Source organism: Panthera leo, chromosome B3 (genome assembly GCF_018350215.1).
Source record: "Panthera leo isolate Ple1 chromosome B3, P.leo_Ple1_pat1.1, whole genome shotgun sequence".
NCBI lineage: Eukaryota > Metazoa > Chordata > Mammalia > Carnivora > Felidae > Panthera > Panthera leo.
Window position 1 is genome coordinate 83362217 of NC_056684.1, and position 26000 is coordinate 83388216.

Sequence of the window (26000 nt, forward strand, 5' to 3'; positions counted from 1 at the left end):
GCCTTAATTTTTTTAATTTTCTTCTCCTGTTCAGTCTCTGTTTCTTCCAAGTTGCTTTGTTTCTGTTTGAACCTCTCTCTCATATGTTAGGGGCCTTCCTCAGATGTTTTGTCATCTTTGGTTTTCTGCTCATATCTAAGTGGGGACTGAAAAGCTGATAGTAATACAGGCTTACCCCCAAATATGATATGTTTATCCTTTTTCCTCCTGGGGTCACTTTTCACATTTTACTGGCCACAGGGGAGGAAATGTCCTCCATGTCTCCAGAGGTGCTCTCAATTCAGCCACGCCAACACTGAGCCCTGGAGGTCCTAGGGGTTAGCTGGCCATGTTGGACCTATTCCCATCATCTCAGAGGGGCGCTGGATAGTTGTAGGGCATAGCTTGGTTGATCATGGTGGCATATTTGGTGAAGGGGCTGACAGCGGGCAGAATTATAGCAAGGCCCCCAATGGTGAAGGGTGAGACCCACACCGGCTCCTTGGTCCAGGCATCCTTGAGGTACACGACAAGTCTCCTGGCCATCCTGGGTCATGGCAATGGCAGTGGCAAGGATATAATGTTGATCCTAAAGAAAGATCAGCATTATTTCTGTATCTCATTAATCACTTTCAATCATAATTACCAAGAAGGAGTCTGTTAGTGTCACACTGAACAGTGGGTTGGTTACCATTAAAGGCAGGAAAGAAGAAATAAATAAATGAGCAAAGTCCACAGCAGGTTAGATACAGAAAAACAATCATCAAAAGAGTTCTCCTCCAAGGTTTATGGAATTACTGAATTTCTTTCCACTGGAAAAAAATTTTTTTTTTAATTTTAGAGAGACAGAGAGAAAGCACATAAGCAGAGGAGGGGGAGAGAAAGAATCTTAAGCCCCAGTGTAGAGTCAAAGGCAGGACTCCATCTCACCACTATGAGATCATGACTTGAGCCAAAATAAAGAGTCAGACAATCAACAGTCTGAGCCATCCAAGCAACTCTCTGTGGTAGGGTCCCTTCTCTAAGGGAAAACAAAAAACAAAAACTCAAGGCAATCTGGCTTGAGTGACAACACCCCTCATGACCTTGTAACATGAGACCACTTAATCAGACTGCATATTTGTGTGTTACCATATATGAGAGACAAAGAAATAGAAAATGTATAAAAAACTATGTCACGTGGTGTTCAGGGCTCAGTTCTTCGAGTACGAACCCAACTGAACAGTGCTGGAACAAATAAAGTTGCTTCCTGGAAAGAAAAGCCTCGGTGTCATGACTCTCTGTGAGAGAATCCTGCTACACCTCCACTGAAATTTTTAAAGAATGAAGCAGATAAGCTGCCTTTCCAAATGACTTAAGGACGTAATTAACCAACACTCTTACCTGGGGTTTGAATCAGATATTCTTCACAAGACTGACTCACTGTACTATGTAGAGATGCTTGCAATTGCCCCAACCACACACCTTTCTGGGAGGAAAGAAAGTTCACATCCCTGGAAAAGAGCAGTCCTGTGTGCCCCTATTCTCCAACACACGTGAATGGACCATAAATGGACCTAACTCAAACTGGGCCACTCTGAATTTCTCTTGCAGGACCCTGGAAATAGGACACTGAGAAACAGTTAAATGGTGAGGATTCCCTGAACTGAAAGGTTAAAGAGGGTCAATGCCAGAGTTTATACCATGGCCAAAGTGGGGGAAAAAATCCATAAGACAGAAAGACAATGTCAATATGTAGAAAGCAGCAGAAGAAAACGGATTTAGACATAGTCCCACCAGACTGAAGAAATGGTTTTGGAAACTGATTTTCCAGATGATTTGGTATTTGTCCTTTACCTCCCCTGTGTCCTTTCAGTAAATTCACTTTGTACTTGAGCTAGTGTGTATGAGCTTCTGTTCTTTGTCATTGAGGGATTAAATGTTTATCAAGTGTTATAGGTCTGGATCCATGAAGAAAAAGATGGCACATCAAACATGGTAACACAGGAAAGTCTAATAAATGGATTATTTACAAAGAGGGGCAGAATGTAAGGAAACCAGCCTTAGGTTTAGCAACAGCAGGGAGCTGTTACTTCCCTGTAGCTGAAAGGGCAAGAGGAGGAAGCATCCACCTTAGTCTGTAGAGAGGAAGAACTTTCTGACAGGAGCTGTGTCATAGGTAGATGGACACAGCCAATCCACAGCAACCTAGCAGGAAGGGAATCAAGAGAATAAATACCCTGACCTTATTCCTTTCCTGCCTTCCAGTATACCATAGATGCCTCCTACTGTCAAACCCACTGGAAGACAGAGGTCAAGGGAGCCACCAACGTAATCAGTGGGTGTAGAAGGATGGAGAGTAGACCTGGAGAAAAAATGGAAAATATCTAGCACACAAAGTAACTTCTGTCTACATTTTCTGGGACAAGCTAGCTCTCCTCTCTTGACCCCTGGGTAACTTGTTAGCCTCACTGCTAACCAAGGGTAAAGGAGCACAACAGAAATTTAGACATGTCCGAGTCAAATTCAGCTTCCTCACAGATGAGTACATTCAATTACAAAGTAGCACCAATCTTTCAGTCATAGACAAGACATGTTAGTCATGGATTTCCTTCAGAATTTAGAAATAGAAGTTCTAGGTTGTCCATTTATGAGCACACATGAATACAAATATATGGGTAGCCCATTTCATTTTCCTGCAGAATTTCCAAGGCAAAGATCTATGCCTTCTACTTCCCTTTTGGCTCCCCAGAGCATCTTATCATCTTATGCAGTAATTCTCAATCTATAGGGATAAAGCATAAAGTAATCAATGAATAAACACACACACACACACACACACACACACACACACACACACCCTCTTTAGATGTCAGAGACAACATAGATTAGAAGCTTTCTGTTGGACAAGCTTGAAAAAGTAAAACTCTAAAATTCTAACTTAAGGATATTATATTTCCTTCAAATTTACTATTACTCCTAATGAGAACACATCCAAATAATCTTAAGTTATGATAGAAACTTGGCACAAGAAGGTCAGAAGTTCTAGAACCACCCATGTGGCTCCAAAGTGCCTTCATCTCCACAGCAGACCCTGGCAGAACCCTCTCAGGACAGGCATTAGAGGTGCCAGTGAGCCTCGATTGCATATCACCCCTGCTGTCTGGTTTTTGATGAGCAGATAAGATTGGTGATGAGCCTTTCATCTTTAGGTCATAGAAGCCCTGCATCAGAGTCATAGTTATAAACTGCTCTTTCTGGAGATGGTGGGAAATGAGTGGGTGTACTCAGCCCACCTCTTCCTAGAAGAAAGCTACCTAACAAAACCACCTCAATACATCTGGCACTAATTAATCTGTGCAGATTCCTGTGGTGAGCAGACAGGAGATAAGAAAAGAAGCTCTGAACTCAGATTCTGGGAGAGAGTTCAGCCCAATTACGGAAAAACACAAAACAGCCTGGAAATGTTACTTTGAAATTACTGACTCTAGTCACGAGATCTCCAAGTGTAAAAAAGGCCCTGCTTATGATATTGGCGGGCTGGGACCACATGAAGATTAATATCCTCCCTTCGTGAGTAAGAACCTTTCCGTGTCGGTATGATATTCCTATATAAGGTTATAATACTGAAGGTTTTCATCTCCTCAGTAGGATCCAATTCTCCCAAAACCCAAAGACTTTCAATTAGTTGCATTTTCTACTAATGAGTACTGATGTGAATGGACACATCACAATATTAGGTTATAAACTCATGGCAGAATTGGTCTGCATGCCTTCTTAATGTTTGGTGCTAAATTACCATGCAGGTAACCACAAGCACGGGCCCAAAGAAACGGAGAACACAGATAAAGCTGAGAGGCAGGTAAAGGATAGAGCATGGCTAATGTCACTCTGTCTCACAGGGGAAGCCACTGGGCCATCAAGGGGATTGGTCTAAACAAAAACAACGGTTGCCCTTAGCTCCAGGTCAGCAAGACCCAATGGGCTAAAGCACACAACAGTCTGTGCCCTCCTGTGGATGAGTCCTGTGGAAGACAGGGGAAGGGTCAAACTGAGGAGATCAAGGGACTGCAAGGAGACTAGGAGTAGACACCATTTATTTACCCCACCTTCTATTAAGATAAATAAAAGCAGACTTCCTTGGTTGGCACATTATTTTTGCAAATGCCAGAAATGACATTGTATACACTCAGTGGCATTTCTCTCTCTCTTTCCTGGGGAGAGGAATACAAATCAGGTCATAGTAAAGTTTTAATCTGTGAGATGAGATTGTGTCATCCACTGTGTTCTACATTTGGGACTAAAAATGACCCCAGATCTGGCAGAAAATATCTACCAGCATCTTCTTTGAACTGACCTCTTGCTGAGTAGATTGCAAAAGGGTGTTTGTACTGTGATTTCATTTTAGGTAAAATTATAAATACAAATATATACATAGATGAATAGAAAGATGACTGGAACAGTGTTGTAAAAGTATGCAAAATAGTTATATCTGGATGGTAGGCGTTCAGGGAACCTCATAATTTTCAACATTGTTGATTTTCTACAATGAATATGTGTTATCATTGTAAACAAAAAAAGCAGTTAGGATAATTTTCCCTGAACTAATCATAAACCAGCATATTCAGAAATTTTATTATACAAGCAAGAGAGAGAACAAACATTTTTTTCAGGATATTTTTTAATGTTTATTTTATTTTGAGAGACAGAGACAGAGCATGAGCAGGGGAGGGGCAGAGAGAGAGGGAGATAGAATCTGAAGCAGGCTCCAGGCTCTGAGCTGTCAGCACAGAGCCCGACGCGGAGCTCAAACCCATGAGCTATGAGATCATGACGTGAGCCAAAGTCAGACCCTTACCCAACTGAACCACCAAGCACCCTGAGAACAAACATTTATTAAATGCCTCCCTTGCACTCAGGACTACATGTGGCACAAACCCCGTGAATTATTATTTTTATTTTACAAATAAGAAACAAAAGCTCAGAGAGTTTGACTAACTTGATCAAGACTTCTGCAAGTCTTAATGTTTCAGCAAAGCAGAAATCCTAGAGCTGGCTACTTTTCCCCTTAGTGTGAGAAAGAATCCCAGGAAAAGAGAGTTTTTGGCGGAAACCAGCAGCCGGGGAACCAGATCTCAAAGTTCCCCGTGACCGTCCCTCACACAAATGGCAGAGCAAGGCTTTGTGGATCCCTCCATACAGAGCATGTTGCCCTCCTAGCGAGGTGCAGCCAAAACAAATGAGAGCAAGATGTTTTGTGATCACCGAATAGCAGGAGTAGCTGTGAGGGGTCACCTGCTACCATGACATATGTTCTGGGGAACATCCACAATGAAGGCAGCAGTCCATTAATTGAGGTCCAATTGACCTCATGTCAAAGCACAGTGCTAGGGATCAGGAAATCTAAGCTTTAGCTATTCTGATCATCACTTAAAATAGCCAAGGTTCTCTGAGCTCGTTTCCTCAGTAGTAAGCAAAAGGGGTTGCTTAGAAAATCTCTAAAGTCCTTTCCAGTTCTAGGAATCTATAATCCATGATCTAATTCCAACCTTCCCTTGGATTGATTAAACAATTGCCCTAGCACGTTCAACTGGTCCACCAGACATTGCTCCGGGGCCTAAAATTACGTGTGCTAACGCAGAGATGTAAAATGTCTTTTGTAATCTGCGTAGGATTTTGCTGCCTACTTAGCTTTGTTTCATAACCCGCAATTATCTTTGAAAAACAGACAAGTCTATTTACTCCCTATCATCTATGTTCCAAATGGGGCCAATCTCTCCCTCCCCTTCTTAATAGAAAAATCCCAAAATCTCAGGTGGCACTCAGGATAACTCAGGAGATTCGGCAGAACAAGCTTGGAATCTTTCCCATTGGGTCCCAAATGCTTTATTTCCTAAGAGCTGCTTTTGTGAGGCCAGCAAGAAAGGCTGAGTTAATAGTTAGAATTTATAAATAGTTTTTGCAAATTAAACAGAATTCTATATCCGAAAGGCAACCAGTAGAGTGATTCTGTCTCCTATATTATTTCCTCACAAGCAAAAATTTAAAATGCCAGTGAAAGCCCCTTGGTGCAGCAGGTAGGCACTTTCTTATCAAAACAGACCAGAAGAGTGAGTTGAACCACCCAGGAAATCATATATCCACCCTTAATAATATTAACTAGGAAAATCTCAGAGACAATGATAGCATGAACAATTATAAACATGGGCTGCAGATGGCTGAACACAATAGTCAAACTCAATTGCTATTTGGAAAGAATAAGCCAGAAATGAATTTAAATAAGTGGTTCAGAGGTCAGCATCTAGTATTTTATCTGGGGCAATCCATAGCCTGCTTTCCAGGGTAGGTGGGCCAACGCACCAAGTTTTGGATAAGGGATCTGCCTTCTCTGATTTGGAAATTCTGCATAAACAGCACCAAGCCACTATTCAGCTTCCTTGGTGCATTCTTTTGGTTTACTGTGGAGGCACCATGGCACGAAGATGCACTGACCTCTTCCTCGCTCCTCCTCCTTTGCCGGGTAACTTGTGGCTGAGGGGTAGGTCTGAAAGCTCACTCTTCATGGTCTCTGAATAGTCATTTGCAGTATTCACTCCAGGAACTCAATTTTCTGAAGCCTATTTCATAGACTTTAATAAGTTCTCTATTTAAAAATAACCTTTGAAACTCTCTATTCAAATATATCTCATGCATTCTTATCGACTCATTCCTTTGACCAAACCATGTGTTATCTGCTTGCTCTCTAAAATATTGTACATTTTAACTGGGTCAAGGAGATGTGTGCATTGTTTTTTTGGAGAATTTTTTTTTCATTGCTAGAGACATGTTATATCTAAGGATACATCATAATCCAAGCTAATAAAAGAGTCTATTTCCATTCTCTGCCTTGGCATGTTCCACCTTTTAAAGAGGCTAATGAGTGACTCATATTTCTGGCTGACTTTTTCTTGAATATCAGGTCTTCTCTGAGTAAGCCACCCATCTTCTACACACATACTGCATGATTGCCCGCCCACCCATCACAGCCCAAGTGCTGTTTGTCCTGCTTCCTCTGATAGGAAAAACTATTCAAATTCTGTCTTCCCACTCACTTCTTAAGCTCAGCGAATGGGTGGGGTTGAAGAATTTGATGGCACCAGCTCTGAGATTCATACTGATATCTCTACTTCTGAACATGTCGTGACTAAGGACCCGAAGACCCCAATGCCACTTATGATTTACTTTTTGCATCCATGGAGACTTTCAAACCTGATTCTAAACACCAAGATAATGCAAGGAACTTAACATACCCAGGTAGACAGGAAGGAAAGTCATTTAGAGAGTCAGTTTCACCACTAATGCTCATCTTCCCCTTCACCCAACCCATCTCCAATTCTCTCATCCTTATGGTGCTACCTGTTCCAAGAAGCTTCCCTTGGCCCCAACACTACCCACCTTGATTATCTATCACTCCTCTCTAGACATTTAACAACTCTATCATTTCATTTAATTTCACTATGTTATAATTGTCTGTTAATAGGTCTATTTCCTCAATGAAAACAGTGAACTAAGTATTTTTTTTAATTTTTGTAAGTTTATTTATTTATTTTGAGAGAGACAGAGAGAACGAGCTGGGGAGGGGCAGCGAGAGGAGGACAAAGGATCTGAAGCAGGCTCTGTGCTCACAGCAGCGAGCCCCATGCAGGGCTCAAACTCACAAATCTTGAGATCATGACCTGAGCTGAAGTCAGACGCTTAACTGACTGAGCCACCTAGGCACCCCAGGAACTAAGTATTTTTGACTTTTGATTGCCTATGCTTGACCCAGTCTAGCACATGAAAGGCAGGAGAGAATTAATGGTCATTAATGTTGTTCAACTGCTGTCTGAGTCATTTAAGAAAATAAGAATTTTAGACTCAAAGGTAAAAAGTTATGCAATTAATAAAGAAAATATCTGAGAGCCCTCTGTAGAAACATAAAAAAAAAATTATTACAAATGGCTGCTTGGGGAGCCTGGGTGACTTAGTCGGTTAAGCGTTCGACTCTTGATTTCAACTCAGGTCACGATCTCATGGTTTATGAGTTCAAGCCCGCATCGGGCTCTATGCGCATAGCCCAAAGCCTGCTTGGGATTCTCAGTCTCCCTGTCTCTCTGTCTCTCTGTCTCTCTCTCTCTCTCATTCAGAAATAAATAAACTTTTTTAAAAAAGCATTTAAGACAACGGCTGCTTGTTGTCCCATGCATCGGTGCATGTGTTTCACTCTGCCTTCTGTTAGGATTGGATATTTACATAACCCAGTCGGTTCTACTGCCTCCACCACCTCCACAAGCTCCTGCACCGCTCCTTCGGCATCCTCCATCATATCCAATACAATATTCACTTCCATCGCCATTTCCACCAATGTCCTCACCTCCTCTACAAACTCCACTAAACGCTTCCTTCGCCTTCTTGGTTACTACCTCCACCGCCTCTGTTATCCCCCACCATCTTCTCCACCAGCTCTCCTGCCACCACCCCACCTGCACCACCTTCGTTACCATCTCCATCTCCTCCAACACCTCAACCATAACCTTTACCACCTCTCATATCGTCGCTGCCTCCACCACCATCTCTACGGCCTCCAACCCCACTGTTTTTACCACTATCTATTCCATCCCCTCCAACTCCAACTTGACTACTTGTCCCACTTCCATAACCCCTTGTACCACTTCTTCCTCTTCCCCCACCACATCCTTCCCCTCCATCTCTTTCTCCACCACCCTATCCTCCACTTCCTCCACCATCACCTCTGTCTTCACCTTCACCACCTCCACCACAGCCTCCATCATCACTAGTGTTGCTCCTATTCAAGGATCATCCTCCTCAAATATATTTGGAGAATATAAAGGAGATGAGTTTCATAATCCTCTTTGCTTCTTCACTCTCTCTTGCTTTCTTACCTGCTTCAACCGCTTGTGTTTTCTTTTTCACACTTCTGTATCCTGCAGACATCTTTAGAACTATTATAAACCCACCAGAGATCCTGCTCTGGACACATGTTTAAAAATGAAATTGGTTTGCAAAGCTTTGTTGGAAGTTGTGGAAGCTTGGGGCAGAGATCAGAAAAGGCAGAGCATAATAAAAGCGTGCCCACCCTGTCCTTCAGCAGCAAACACCTCTGTTCTGTGATTCTCAGACCTGTTTCTTCTCCTGTCACTCTCAGACCATCACTAGAATGGGTCCCATCTGGTGGCCATAGAGTAGAAAGGTAGGATGATTCTTCCCTGTCTTATAGGCCTTGAAAGCAAAATTCCATGCAAGAAGGTACAGCACAAGCTTTTTCACCCACTGAAAACTACTTCAGCCAAGGCAAAACAGCCTAGAAACAAAGTACAACATAAACTGGGCATGCTGCCTGCTCCAAAGATAAAACTGGAGTCTGGACTGCAAATCTAAAAGGTCCATCCATTCCCAAATGGTTGCACTCTTTATTTCATAGATGCATGAATATCACAGCAGAAAAAAATATTTAGCCTTATGTTGCATGTGTTCAGGATGATTGAAAACAACACAGTAAAAACTCAAGGCATAATGAGATATAAACATACAAAGAGAATTTACCATAAAAATTTAACTCAGCAAGGCCTCTATCTCCTGTGGGAGATTTTGATGGAAAGGCATGGGGATTTTCGGATGTTAATGTGGCCACCAGAGGGAGGGAGGTAAGTTTGAAGGATGAACAAATCCTAGATCTATGTACCCCCCTAGAACAGACTATACACAGATAAAACAAGAACTTCCATAAAAGTCACTGGAATGACTAGTTCCAATGCCACCAATTTGGTTCCTTTTTGTTTCTGTAATTTGGAATGGTAAGTTTAAAAAAAAAATGAGGGGCACGTGGGTGACTTAGTTGGTTAAGCACCCAGTTTTAAAAAAAATGAGGGACACGTGGGTGACTTACTTGGTTAAGCACCCAACTTTGGCTCAGGCCATGATCTTGCAGTTTGTGGGTTTGAGCCCCGTGTCAGGCTCTATGCCGACAGCTCAGAGCCTGGAGCCTACTTCAGATTCTGTGACTCCCTCTCTCCCTGTCTTATGCTCTGTCTCTATCTGTCTCTCTCAAAAATAAATAAAGATTTTTTAAAAATGAAGAAATAAAGACCTGTATCTTTTTTTTTTCAAACAAATACAAAAGCCTTAGGTATCGAATCTCCATACCCAAACATAGGAACATTGAGAATGATGAGTCATATTCAGCTTTACATTTTATTCTCTCACAAGGTAGAATAAGGAATGAATATAGAAAAGAGGAACTTTCTCAGATTGTAATGGTCATCAACATGTTCTAAGAAGTGGCCTGTGAATGTTAACCACCTAGCCATGGATGTGACTGACATATACACAGGGAAAATCTGGTTTCTGGGGAAATCCTAGGTATTCCTTCCCAAAGTTCACCTGGTGACAATGAGAAGAGAAACTTTTGTTTGTATTTCTCTTATCTCTTTCAGTTTAGTAATGTTGTTTTTAATCAAACTAATGTTTCCATTATCACTAAATTTAAAGACTTAGTGTCAAGCATTTGCCATGCACTTTGCCCAGAGCCACATCCCTTGTGCTGTTCAGGTCCCAGCTCAAGTAAAACCCTTTCAGAAAGGTCTGGGGAGAGCACCCCGTCCAAAATAGCACACACCTACATTCATCTGTCACTGCCTGTCCCCTCATCCCACTTTATTTTCTGTTCTTTCTCTTATTTATTTTCTTCTTTTTGTATTTACTTATCTATCACTGTTTTGTTTTTCCTTCTTATCACCACCCAACAAAGTTCTATTTGTTGACCTACTCACTATCTCCTCTCCCAAGAACATAAGCTCCATAAGAGCTTTGGTGTCTATTTTTGTTCACTCACAACTGTATCTCCAGCACTTAGGGTGGTGCCTGGTACAAATATACTTGCTCAATAATTAATTAATTAATTAATTAATTGGTACATATTTTACAGAGGAAAAACCTACAGTCTAATTAAAGGAATAATTCTATCTCTAAATAATACCAAATGTTAATACAAGTATAAAATTGTCACTGAAAACTAAAGTATATTTTTGTACATTTCCTCAGCTTCAAGGTTTGAGGCCAAAGGAGGTCAAAATCACCAGCTCCCATGTCTGCTTTTTAAAATCTTTCATTCTACTCTGTTTCCATTGATGAAAATGAATTCCATTCTTCATGGTCTCACAGGCTGCTCTCCAGCTTGGCTCTTTCCTCCTTGAAGGAGAATAGGAAGAAAGAGAAGAGAGACGGGAAAAGAGAAAAGGGCTTGAGGGATCATTAAGAGTGAAGTATCAGGAAAAAAAGTGGTCTGGTATGAGAGTCCCCACCTTTAATTTCTGCCTTCTTTCTTTTTTTTTTTTTTCATTAAAAATTTATCTTCCAAGATAATCAAGATGAGGCAGGGAGATATTTAAGGGAAAACCTACACTTGAAAAAAGATCCCACCTTCTAATCTTATTATAAGACTTGGAAAGATGGAAATGATCTCATCTGTAGTTTAGGTATAGAAATAGTCCTTATAAGGATAGAAAATTGTGGGTGAAGATTAGTTAACTGGGAAATTATTTGTGTTAGAATATATGTAAGAAGTAAGAATATACGGTCACCTCTGTACACTTGCTTAGATGATGGGCAGAGAAGGCAGTGGCCAAAAACATTCTGACCCTGAACATCTGACTCTAAGTGGAAGGTTTGGGTATACAGGAGCTTTGTGTTGGATGTTAAAGTTACCTGTCAAGGTAGGAAACCCAGGCAACAGGGAAGGTGGCCCCACAGGGCACATAATAGCTAGTATTTTTCAAGTATTTATTATGTTCAAAATGATTTTACAGAGCTAATTCATTTAATTCTCAACAACACACCCTTGAGGTATTATTATCAACCCCATTTTATAGACAAGAAAACTAAGGACCAGAGAGGTTAAGCCCCTCGCCCAAAATCACACAGTCAGCAGGAGGTGATGCTGGTATTCGAACTGAGACAGTCTGGCCCCAGAACCCACCTGCTGAGTCCCTGCCTTCAGTGAACATGGGCTGCCCTGCTGGCATAGGCTTTAACTGCTGGGGTCTGTATCCACAAACTAGTGTACATCTTAGCTATACATAAGGTGTCATCAAGATAAAAGTATCATCAAGAAGGCAGCCCAAAAAGGATCAAAGACAAACAACTTCCATCATCTACTTGGAAGAGTGCCCTTACTGTCCTGTCCTTCTCCTGCTAACACCACACTTTTGGTCTTACTTATAGCCTTCCTCTGCCTTTCCCTCCCTTGAGTTCTCACAGTTTAAGGTGGGGCGAACAAGTAGGGAGACTGGGTAGAGGTATAAGATATTTCTTCTTACTTTGGAATCATCCTTGAGGTGAAAAACAAGTCCAAGAATATTCTTTGGAATTTTAAAATTCTTTTCAAAACTAACTCATAAGGTATGACAAAGAAACACACAGTACCTGAAACACTTATGAAACATTTCATGTTTTCCCTCTTGCATACAGGGGGAAAAAAAATTCCTACCCTTAGTGTCACATTCAGGTAAGAGAATCCTTGGAAAATAATACCAGAACTCCCTGTGTTATAGGTTTATAAAGCACAGTTCTTTCAATTCGTGTTCAAGGAGCCATTTCCCCTACAGCGTGCCCATAGTAAGAGCAAGTATTAGGTTGGGAAGGATTTTACTCTTGAATGCATACTAAACCCAGAATTTTCTTCCAACCCTTCACTTTTTTAAACAAACAAACAATTAATTTAAAGCCAAAATTACATCACTAAGGTGGTAGACACTGTAATGTGGCATTCATATTCTCCTTTAGGAATGAAGGATTTATTACTCAGTATGGGAATTGCCTTGCTGAAAAGAGCCACCTTACCCAAGCTGATGTACTCTTTCTTTCAGGCACAGACTCATTTGATAACTGTTTGAAACCTACAAGTCTCAACTCAAGACAAATCAAAAAGGTTATCCCAGCTTCAAAACCTCCCATATCACATCTGCTCTGCTGAAGCTTCATTTCATTGCCTCTGCTCACACCTTCTTCCTTCTCTTCCTTCCCCTTCCCTTCTCCAATGATTGACCCCAAGAGCACTCTCAAATAAACCTCTTACATGCTAATCTCCATTCAGAGTTGGCTTTCCAGGAAACCCAGCCCACTATACTGATTATGCCAACAATTATAATTACCCCAGATTTCCTAGGTTAAAAAGTTTCAATTCAATAAATAACCCATGTTTACCCTGGCCACACCAGCCAATAGGCAAATACAGACCACACCAATGGTCCTTCACAAAGCAAAATACCTGGAATTCAAGCCTTACCCTATTTTGGGGGTTGTCTTAAAGGTTCTTTAGAATAAACCACACGTACCTATGAATTATGATCTTCCTCTTGACTCCTCGATGTTCTACATGGTTTCTGATGTGAATATTGTGGTCCTCAGAAAGCTTCCTTAAGAACACACTCCCAGGTAAGGATGCAGCTCCACTTTCTCTGTATTTCCAATCCTCATGCCAAAATTAAGAGAAATCACCTGTTAAGGAGCTGCTTTATATGCTCTATTTTTTCATATTTTCCAAAATTTTTCTAACTATGTGAGTTATGTCTAAATAGGAGAAAGTGTTTCCTTTTTTCCCAACCATTATTATTTAATTCATTATAGAGTCTTCCACCCCCTACACCAGAAAACAAATTCACCTGGGGCGCCTGGGTGGCGCAGTCGGTTAAGCGTCCGACTTCAGCCAGGTCACGATCTCACGGTCCGTGAGTTCGAGCCCCGCGTCAGGCTCTGGGCTGATGGCTCAGAGCCTGGAGCCTGTTTCCGATTCTGTGTCTCCCTCTCTCTCTGTCCCTCCCCCGTTCATGCTCTGTCTCTCTCTGTCCCAAAAATAAATAAACGTTGAAAAAAAAAAAAAAAAAAAAAAAAAAATTTAAAAAAAAAAAAAGAAAACAAATTCACCAGAGACTGGACAAAAAGTTACACTGGAACATCTGGGTGGCTCAGTCAGTTAAGCGTCCGACTTCACCTCAGGTCATGATCTCCCAGTTCATGAGTTCAAGCCCTGGGTCAGGCTCTGTGCCAACGGCTTGGAGGCTGGAAACTGCTTCAGATTCTGTGTCTCCCTCTCCCTCTGTCCCTCCCCCACTCGTACTCTGTGTGTCTCTCTCTCTCTCTCTCTCTCTCTCAAATAAATAAACATTTAAAAAAATTATTTAAAAAAATTCACATTGACACAGGTTTCATATAGAAAAAAAAGTTCTTCAATTTGCATATGTAAAATCTGTGGGCAAATTTTTATAGTAATTTTTAGTTCCTACCATTTAGATTAGTTAGTTAATTAACTAGCTTTCCTTTTATTATTAATTTCTAGTTCTATTGCATCACAGTCAAAAAATATAACCTGTATGAATTGAGCCTTCAAAATTTATTAAACTTTTTTTTTAATTTACATCACACAGGCCTGAAAAGAATGTATTATATATGTTTGTTCTATATCTTTTCTTTTTCTTTTTTTTAATTTTTTAATTAATTAAATTATTTATTTTGAGAGTCAGAGAATGTGTGGGAGATGGGTAGAGATATAGGGAGAGAGAATCCCAAGCAGGCTCCACACAGCACAGAGGCTGACATGGGGCTCAAACCCAAAAAGGAAGAGATCATAACCTGACCCAAAGCTGGATGCTTAACCAACTGAGCCACCCAGGCACCCCTATATCTTCTCTTATTTATCTGTTTGCTCCATCAGTTTCCAAGAGGTGATTTATTGTTTGTTTTTTAAGTTCCAACCATCATTGTTGATCTATCTATGTCTTGACTTAGTTAAGTCAGTTGTTGCTTTTTATATTTTGCAATCTTATTGTTAGCAGCATATGTGTTCATGATTATTATGTTATATTTCCTTTACCAACACAATGTCCCTTTTTATCCTATATTATGTTTTTCACCTTAAATCCCATTTGCCCTGATATTAAAAATGCTACTCCTAATTCCTTTGCTTCATATATGCCTGGGATATCTTTTTCCAATCCTCTATTTTAAATCTTTCTGATTCCTTTTGTACTTAGACTTTTATATCTTAGTTTTAAAAAATCTGACTTTCTGTATTTTGATTGGTCACATTAACTTATTTATTGTAATTATTGTTACACTGACACTTACTTTCCTGTTTTATTTGGTGCTGTTTGCCGTGTTTTCCTTTTATTTCTTATTTTTCTTCTTCCTTGGTTTCCTTTAAATAATTTACATATTATTCTGCTTGTTTAAAAGTCATAATCCCATAGTTATTATTTTGGTAGTTTCCCTAGCTGAATAAAATTCATACCTATGCTGGTTTTTCCTAATAACAGCTAACATTTATAAATATCTATATCCTCCCCCTAAGCAAGAACTTAAGTATCTTCTCACCTTATGACCTCTCTGTATACCACTCCCCAAATGCCTAAGGAGTTTATTGTTCCCATGTGGCTTATAAAATTAGTCTTATTACTTAAAATCCACTATTTTTACATATTTTAAGTTTTGATTCCACAAAATACCGCCTTAAATAAAGAAAATCAAGTACATTTAGTCATCTGCCTAGTCATTCCTCTCCTGCCTGGAAATATGTCCCTGATAAAGTCCCTGTATATAATCAAATCAAGTTTTTAGTTTCCTGAAATCCTGCTTTAATCCAGCCACCCCTCCAGCCCTTGAGTTCTCAAGGGAGATGTATACAAAGGAAAGCAAAATAATAACTTCTCAACACTGTGAGTTCCTTTCTCATAAGTTATTCAGACCTAATTACACTACACTGGGCCCAAAGTCATTTCTTTGCCCTTCTCTGACTATTCCCTATGCCCAGACTATGTCCTGAATCTAACAACAGAGGAGAAAAGAAGGAGACAAATAAGGGACCCATGCCAGCCCGAGTCATAGATGCCAGAGAAAGGCAGACAGCAGTAAGAGTCTGCCTCACACCAAGCAGGCATGGGCTGGGGACAGCTGTGCTAGGCCGTGGGCCTCAGAACAGAGAGGGTCAGCTCACTACTCCAAGCACCCGGAAAAACAAAGTAAAGCCAAGCCCACCCCAATATACTTGGGCATACAACCCAAACAGCACCCTGGATCTAACTTCTTATCTCAAAGCTAAAATATTTAAAGTTACGAAGGTGGGATGAACTGGGATGCCTCTGATGGACAGCTCCAAAACTGTGTATTGGACACCAGTTGTCAATGGAAAACACAGGTGAATGAGACATCATCACCCTCCCCAGAGTACTCATAGACAATTAGAGAAGACAGATGTATGCAAGACTGTGAGATGTGCATCATAATGAAAAATTTCTCAAAACTCAGAAATTTCCAAGAGCAGTCACTGGGACCTACCATCCTAGGAGTAGAGGAACCTTAGGGAATCGAGAGAGAAAAATACTTCCTCTTCCAGACCAATCCCTTAGCATACAAATCATTAGAATAGCTTCCCTTCCCCCAAATTGTCTCTTGCATTTTTTACTAATGCTCAAAATTTCTTTCAGAGGAGACAAAGGCTGTCTTTCTGCAATTAGAGAAAACAGGCTTAAAATAGAAGTGCTGTGGGATGGTTAGCATAAGTGGAAATTAGGTCGAACCCATGTGTGAATGACTAATGTCAGATCATTGCCAGTCTTGATAGCAGACAGAGGTTACTAATTCATAAACTCTGAGACCCTGGAGGGCCCATGAATCCTACTGGAAGAAAACTGGAACACCAAAAGAATATGTAGGCATGTACCAATCCCAATGTTGTTCAGAGTTTGCTCTGTTCGTTTTTATTTATGGAAAAACAAATAGAAACTGAAGAGATATTGCCTATCACCTCTCCTCAAGTCACCTCAGAAGGGACCCTGTCTTGAAATTCTAGTCCCTTCATCTCCTGGTATCTGGCCCTCTGAGTTCATATTCTGAAACCTACTAATCATAAATACCTCCAACCTAGCTATTCCCAGACCTCTGCTCAGATCTCTCCATGTTCTAGTACCTTCCTCAGTAAGCTAACTTGACCATGTTATCAACTGATTCCCAGGATGGCCCATAAATTTCCTCCAAGGTGTCTCCAGACCCTTTGAGGACAATGATCATCTCTCACATCCCCCCCCCCATATCAGTGATTATCTGATAATTCCTCCATCATATTAACTTTATCCACAACTGCTCTTTATGATTCCTCTCATTTATCCCTTTCTCCAATTAGATCTCCATGTGAGTAGACAGTTGGGATAGAGGGTTTTCTAGGGGGAGGGGTGAATCTGATGCCTTTTATGTGCCTTCAGAGCTCCAGCCTGGTTTAATAATCCCCGAGCACCACTTTGCGTGCGGCAAGGTATAAATATATGCTAATAGGAGGTCTGGCTCCTTGTCACAACACATTGCAGGCTGCATTCGTGCAAGATAGAATAAAAAGATTAGATGCAATCTTGAAGTCAATCAGAAAGCAAGAGGAAACCAAAAAAACAGAGCTCAGATTGTCAACAAGGAGAGGCAGAAAAATGACTTGAATCGAATTGCAGTTTATCTCGTTAAGCGTTAAAGGAAACCAATTTCTTTCAGAAATTGGAAGGCAATTTAAACATTTCTACAGTTTTACTAAAGTTTGAAATTTTCCAGTGAAAGAATAAGGGTGGTTTTTTTTTTTTTTTAATTTCTGCATATCTGACATTTTCCCTGTACTCTCAGGGACTAGAAGGCCCTAGATAAGAGGATATTTAAGGAAAAGAGAGCACAGTTATCAACAAGTAAGGAAAAGAATCTATTAAAGAAATACTCATTTGATTTCTTTAGCACTTTCACGTTTAATATCAAAAGACCTAAGGAAGCTAGAATCGGGTACAAAGCAGCCAGGCTACAAAATATGACTTGGGTCTGGATAAATCACCAGGCTGGATTAATTGACAAACACAAAAGTCACATTCATTCCATGAAGGTCAAATAAAATATACCAATCTCAAGGCCAAGCTACATTCCGTTGAAGTGGATGACATCACAAGCTAAAGACACTGTTCATAATGAACTCAAGTCTCTTTCCCCATTCCCAGAAGCATGAACATATTGACAGTGGCATCTGTTTTGTAAACGGTGTAGTTTTTACCACTCCTTCCCATGCTGAAATGTATAATTCTCCCAACCATTGTATTCCACAGAAATCTCTAACTAAACCTCCATCTTTAGAGTTAAAGACCAAGCCTTCCCCAGGCCTGTGCTCCATCTGGAAGTGATTTGCTAGCCAACAAAAGCAGCCTTTTTTTCCCCCCTGTTATCATAAGCAATGAGTTCTCAATAAAACCAGGAACACCAGGGTTTAAGGATACGTATACTGTTGAGGACCATTACCTCAGGAAGAGGATGAACCAAACTGAATGAAAGGGGTGCCCACATTTTACTCGGTACATTATATGTATCGTTCAAATCTGTTATAGTGGAAAGTCGAGCCTTGCTTGTGTAAGTTTAAAAAATGCACTTGAAGATGTTCAGAGATGAATATACTAAGACTTATTTCAGATTAACACCCCTGAAAAACTGCCAACTCTGGCCTCTCGGGTGAGCTTAATGGGCAGTTCTTGTGTTAATGCTTGGTGGGAGCTGGACAAAGGTCAAGTGTAACATGCTGTCACTGTGACTTTTGTCTTCAGACATTCCTTTTTTCACACACTCATTCAGTCTACATTTGCTGAACTCTTATTACCTCATGGACTGAAAACGACACATGACGTGAAGCTAAAGGTATTTCCTTTAAAGAAGAAATAAGATAATAAATGGCATCTGGGGTGGCCAGTTGTTCTCTACTACGAAAAACAAAATCTCACATGGATTTATCAGGGAGGATACTCAGGAACCAAAGGAGTGCCTTCCCTGGTTTCTCACTTCTCCTGACAACTTTTCCCTTTCAATAACTTGTTATGTGCCAGGAGCAAACAATATGAAATCCATTCCTAATGAGCAATAATTATAGCTTTAAGAAGCTGTACAATCAGTGTTCAGTGATTTCATTATTAGATAGCACCATAAATTATGCTAATGCTGATAACAGTTCTGGATGAGAGAGGTCCAGATCCGGGAGATTGCACTGAAATTATTTACATCCTCTATTTCTGAAACAATAGACCCGGCAATTTGAAAATCAGATGATCCGATTTATTCTGGCAGGACACACATGTAACAAGTTGCATCAACCATAAAATTAAATAGGCTTCCTTTTCTTTTTTTTTTCATTTTTCTCTTTTAAGTTTATCTCTTCAGTCTTACCTTGCATATTACCAATATCCTTTGAGGAGAGACTTCTAATTATTGTAACTCTTGTTTCTAAAATTGCTCAGTGATGGTGGATGATGATGTCATGTGACAGGATGGCTTTAGCACACCCACGTCTCGCACAAGCTGAGCCTGAGAATGCAATGCCTGCCAAGTCACAACTGCCTACCTAGGTGCAGAAAAGGGAACAGGCCTTTTGGCAATAGGGAATTATTGCCTCGAATAATCAAACCCCCAAACTTTCAAAGGTTGGCTATGAAAGGAGAAACTCCAGGGGCCCTTGGTTGGCTCGGTCAGTTAAGTGTCCAACTCTTGACTTCAGCTCAGGTCATGATCTCACAGTTGTGAGATCTAGCCCTGTGTTGGGCTCCACACTGAGCATGGAGCCTGCTTGGGATTCTCTCTCTCCCTCTCTCTGCCCCTCCCCTGCTTGTGTACTCCCATACACGTGCTCACTTACTCTGTCTCTCTCTCTCCAAATAAATAAATAAATAAATAAATAAATAAATAAATAAATAAATATTAAAAAAAAAAGAAAGAAAGGAGAAACTCCAAATGGATGTGGAGATTTGGCCCAGGTCTCTCACCTCTATCCTCCCTGTATTTAACCCTTACCCTTGGAATTTTCTCACTTCTGTTAATAGTAACACAAGCTACCATTTTTCTGAGTACAAATTACATGCCTGACCCTGTGCACTATCTCATTCTATCCTCATTAAAACCCTATGCAGTGCCTCTATAATTCTCATTCTGCAGATGAACAATAAAAGGTTCAGAAGGCAACACATACACACACACACACACACACACACACACACACACACACACCTTGCCTAAGAATACAGTTAGTAAATGGAGAAGCCAAAATTCAAACCCAAAGGAACCTGGGATTGCTGCCCTTGGCAGTGAATGCAAGGAATTCATTATAAATCTGACTCCAAATTCTGGGTCTTTCCTGAAGCCTCACAAATGGTAGCCAAGGGGGAAACTACCACATGATGCCCAGAAAGAATTCCTCAAAGTTCTCATCACATGTCACCAAAGATGCGGAGCAACTGGAGCACATTAGACTATTTGGGGGACACCAATTGATGCAGTCACCTTGGAAAATGATTTGGCAGGACCAACTAAAGGCAAGCCTACACATGTACCTATGGTCAAGCAATCTCACTCCTGAGCATATGCCCAACAGAAATGACACACGCAACAATGTTCACAGCAGCATCATTCAAAATAGTCCCCAAATTAGAAGCAACCTGAGTGTCCACTAACAAGAGAATGGGCAAATTAATCGTGGCATAGTCAAAGAATGGAATACTACATGAGAATGAAAAAGAGTAAACTACTGAAACCTGCAAAAACATGTATAATTCCATCTCACAGACATAACGTTGAGTGTAAGGAGGTGGAAACTAAGAATAAATACTATGCGATCCTACATATATCAAGTTAAAAACATGTGAAACTACTCTATAGGGAGAAGAAGCAGAATAAGGATCACCCTTAGGCGACCAATGGGGAGGGGGTTTGAGAGACCCCTCTGGAATGATGGAAATTCCTATATCTTTATATGGGTGGCAGATACAAAGTATGTTCCTATGTAAAAATGTTTTGAGCTGTTCACTTAACATTTGCTCTTCATATAAATTATATCTCAATTTTTAAAAATAAATAAAAATTCTCATTGAACCTTTCTGACCCCCAGAATCCCAGATATCATGGCAGTTGGTCCCCCAAAGTCTTCCTCTTACTTCACCCCTTCAAACTTCACCCCTGCCCCTCAACCCCTCCTCTTAATTTCTAAATTTATTCTTTTCCGTCCCACTGGTAGCTTCATGTCCTTTCCTATATAAATCAATTTAGTTCCCTCTGGTCTCTTCCATTTCTCCTCTCTACTCATTACTATAATCAGCAGAACGAAAATCCCAGCAGTCAAACTGATCAAACAAACAATTCTCTTTAGAAGAGTGCACTTTTAAAGACGAATCTTCATTATTTGTTTCTGTCTCCTCTGGGAGATGGTGAAGTTCCCTGAGGGTAGGGGGTATATATCCCCAGATGTTCAATAAGTGTGGAGTTGTATTAAATGAACACTCCTATTTAACACCTAAAAGTATGAAACCTGGGCTATTCACAAAGTTCTCATTATCCACTCCAGAGCCAGTGTGGATTAAAGTAATAAACGAGGATATGTGGAATTGGGATCATAAAACTATGTTTCAGAGGCATTTGCCTGAAAATTACAAGAAAAATACAAGATGGCTGACTTTAATTATCTTGGGTCACTTTTATTATTTGTAGTCTTTTTGTATCTCTTCCCATCTTACTGCCTCTTACTGAACAGATATATCCAGGCAATTTCCTAGTCAAGAGGGAATAGAATAACAATAACTCCCTTAGAAATTGTGGAGGAGAAAACAAAGGTTTAAACATACTATTAAATCATCTAACCTCTGAAATGTAAGAACCAAGTCAGGAAACACACTGACACTCATTTCTTGCTTTTCAACACAGCAGAGCCTAGAAGGATGATTAGTTTATATTTTATTATGCAGGTGGAAGAGTCATTCTCCTAATTGCTTGGAAAGGTATTCAATGGTAGGTATCTCATAAGAATAAACTTATCCTTCAAATTTGGGGTACACCAGCCACCAAAGTTCAAAATCAGGAGTGGAATGGAAAACCTAAAGACAAAAAGATGAGTCTCACCTAATACTTAACCAAGGAAGAATGGCTTGCTCGCAAGTCCATTTTGAAAGGCTATGTCAGGCCAGGCCAGATTTAGAGGAGAGAGAATCTTTTGTCCACATCCTTCACCCAAATATAACTAAATGGAATAAAAGTCTGCAGTCATGTAGAAGGCCTCAATTGTTAGACCGTCGAAAGCCTGTTTGAAGTATAAGCTATTTTTCTGAGTATTGATATACTGCAGGTATTTATAGAGTATCATGCCACACAAAACATTTCCATGTTTAGAAATGGAATATGCCATTCCTTCCCAGTCTCCCAGGACCGCCACCTTAGCTGGATGACTATTGTATAAATACAGAAGTTAGCTGCTAGGAAATGTACCTTCACTTCTTAGAAAAGTATTCCTGTGTTTATCTTCTGGTGAACGTGGGCTCGCTAGACATAAACCATTTCTCACCAGCAACAAGGAGAGGTTTATTTTTGTCATTCATAAAATAAACCAGGGACCAGCCAAAGGAAATGACTCTTGGAGGCGGCCCCGTCGGAGAAGTGCCGTAGAAGTTACAAATGGCTCTGTGGCCCAGGCCATAAACAGTCTTTAGAAAGGCTGGTGCCGAGCTGTTGATATTAAAAATCACCTCATTAATTATGTTTGTAAACAATGCAGCTGTCTCTGCTTGCAAGCTGGCTTCCTCAGCATAATAATATTTGTAACAATAATAACCATCATTTCGAGCGTAGCAATAAATAGTCAATCCAAGGACCTCAAGTGAAATCGCATCTGGGAACTGCCACCTGGTCATTCAAATACTTCCTTAGAAGGTAGGAAAACTGTTGTCTGTTTTCCATGCAGAAGGCATTTTTTCAGGATCAACTACTGCACTAGAATTTTTCCCATCTCACCCTTTGAAAGGAGGAGATAAATAGCTAGTGTGGGAAGAGTAACAAAACCTAGAGGGAGACAAGGAGCCAAAAGAAGTAAAAAAAAAGTTGGCTGGAAAAGGACAGTAGGGGGCACAGCCACCAGAGGGGATGATGGGAAAGAGGCACAGTCCTTCCTCTGGTGAAGAATCAGTGAGCTCAGGATCGTGCTTCAGGGTATCAGTTAACCAGACATACCTCCTCAGTGCTCTTCAGTTATCCTTTTATTTGACAGATATTTATTGAACACCTACTAGGTGTCAGGTGTGTACCAGGCACTGGAGAAAATTCACAAGCAAATATTCACTTAAGATGCCTGTTGGTGATAAAATTGGAACGTACCTGGCAGACTAAGTAATTATATAATCCAGGTGGCCTGGTATTTATTTTTTTTAACGTCACATCTTTGGAGCACATATTTCTAGTTATCTCAGTAGTCAACAAGCCCTTAAAATGGTTAAGAACAAGAGGGAACTATGGTTTCTGAGCAACATAGATAAGCTAAAATTACTAGACCTCTTTCCACACGAGAGGACAACACCTTCATACCTCATTTATGCCTTCCCCACATGTAAATTTTGATTCTGAACTTCACTAGAGAGAGATAAATGTGGTATCCAATTCCAAAGCATTACCCATTTTCTCTGTCTCTGTCCCTCTCTTTCATCTCTCACTCTGTGTATATATTAATTTTATAGATCTTTTTATTGTCTGAACTACACTGGTTGCGTGAGAAGCAGAACAATAGGCCAAGAAGTTCCATTTCACACATGCCATCCTTATAATTCAAATAGGACAATAAAAAGAGAGAGAGAGAGAGATCTATAAACTGGTGATAAATCAGTGTCCTAAACCAAATTAACCATCGAAATAGATTATCATAAAAATAACGCCATGAAAAATATTCTTCACCTTCCTGGTTCAGCTGCCTGTAATGGAGAGAGAGGGTGTGTGTGTGTGTGTGTGTGTGTGTGTGTGTGTGTGCCTCTGTGTGTGTGTGTGCCTGTGTGAGTCTGCGTGTATGTGGGCATGCCACACCCACATTCAGAGACGCGCACATACACACACGTGTGTGCAGAGGCCATACAGTTTGCACATGCTGCTTGCTCCTCCAGGAACAGGAGAGGGCTAAGACACCCCAGGATTGATCATTAGCATTTCCCAGTTTCTAAAGCTCAGCTTTTATTCAACGTAGTAAATGATAATACCGTGTGCCAAGTATTGTGCTAAATACTGAGGATACAAAATGAGCTAAAAGAGACAATGTTTGTCTTCATAAAACTTCCAATCAGAGCAGTATAGATAGACATTAACCAAAGGGGTACACAGATAAAATTTTTGAAACTATAAATCCTGATCAGTGCCATTAAGAAAAGGCACAGGCTGCTCTGAAGCATATAACAGGGGAACCCAACCTAATGTGAGGTCAGGAACAAACAGATCTCCAAGTTGCAGGACCAGTAGGGACCAAAGAGGTACAAATGTCCCACCAGCAAGGGGTGTTCTGCATCAGTAGGAGGAGCGATATACACTTTCTTTCACTGGAGAAGGCTGGGAAGGAAAAGGTGAGTAAGCACGATTAGGCCTGCTGGCAAAGAAAGGGGGTGAGGGAGTTCCATCCAGAAGGAACCACTTCTACGAAGACTCTGAGGATAGAGGAGAGATAGCAGATCCCAGAAGGTCACAAAAGGCAGAGAGCAAGGGCAAGGTGGTACCACATGAGACAGGGGAGGTGGCCAGAAGCCAAATCGTGCAGATTATTAACATGGGGGTGGGGAGGAACAGGGAGGATGTGGAAGAGGTTTCGGATGTTCTTTTACAAAAGCTCATGTTGTTTCCAGGTAGAGAAGAGGTTGACCGGAGGGAAGCAAGATGCTGGGAAGACAGTTATCAGTCCCTTTACCAGTCCTCCACACTAGTCCAGGTGAGAGATTGGACCTGCGTCTAACACTAATTAGCTGTGTGACCTTAGATAATTTGCTTCACCCCTTTAAGCCTCAAATTCCCCACCTGTAAAATGGCAATAATAATGGTTTTAGTGGGGATTAAATGAGATCACGCCTGGGGCGCACACGGCCCACTGTAAGCCTTCAATAAATGTTAGCTATTGGTGGTGCTGGAGATGGAGAGAAATAGATTAGAGAGATATAAATAGTCCCCCAGCAAGCAGCCTCCCTGCCTAATTCATCACAAGGAGGAGTGACACATTTTCTTTCCTGAGGTTGGGTAGGAATGAATGGGGGAAAAGCAATTGGTACCACTAGGAGAAGTTTCCCCAATTTGAAACAATTCTTGTTCCTTATTAGACGCTCTGCCAGTAATATTTAAGCCATGAAGGATATCCAAGACCATTTAGAAAAGTAATTAAAGTACTAGAAAAATATGTATATATTTTGTATATAAAGTATTTGTATATAAAGCATGTATTTGTATATAAAGTATTTTTAGTAAATAAGAGTCCTAAAAAAGGTTGAAGTATATGTTAAACAAGCTTTGGGACAACAATAAAAAGATTATAGAAAAATAAGTAACTTACCCAAGGTCATAGGGCTGTTAATGGCTAAAAGCCAGGAGTTGAACCCAGGTTGAACTCTAAGTCTGTGCCCTTTCCAGGAGGGGGCACAGGCTCCTGAGAAGTCCAAACCCAGTTCTTTTCTTCCAGAAGCTTTCAGTCTAGTCGGGAAAACAAACAGCAAACCGTAAGAAACAAGGCACAATTGAAAGTCCAGTTCTGTAGTTTACATTGAAAATTATGGTGACACTATAAATTGTTTGGGTGTTTTGGTAGGCAGTGTCAAACTAATAGAGCTCTAAAATAGTTCTTGCCTTTGGATCTAATAATGTCACTTTGAGGGCTCTATCAAAAAACATACAGGAAGTTAAATAAAAGAAAGCAGGCTTATTTACTGATTGCCAAAGGCAATTGTTAGTTCCTTTTGAGACAAGTTGGATGATAGGCTATTTACATATCCAAAATTTCTAATGCAGTAAGGAAAAAAAAATTATCTTTTGTATTAACCACAGCCTTGAGGACTGAGAGACTTCCTTAATTAAATCAAACAGAAGCTTTAGGTAGAACCTACTTGTGGGAAGCTTAAGGTAATTGATCCTGAAATGAAGCACTCATTCAAAATCCGGACACGGGACTTTTGGTACACCTCCTGTAA

General features: G+C 40.5%; 1 long non-coding RNA gene across 2 annotated transcripts; it reads right to left on the reverse strand.

Moving 5' to 3' along the window:
- On the reverse strand, positions 1 to 26000 carry LOC122222444. Of its 2 annotated transcripts, none has more exons than XR_006203760.1 (4): positions 25917 to 26000; positions 25370 to 25506; positions 13329 to 13465; positions 1 to 568 (listed from the first exon to the last, which is right to left on the reverse strand). It is a non-coding gene; the product is annotated as an uncharacterized LOC122222444 (long non-coding RNA). The 2 variants fall into 2 exon arrangements; XR_006203759.1 differs by lacking the exon at positions 1 to 568 and adding an exon at positions 6321 to 6575.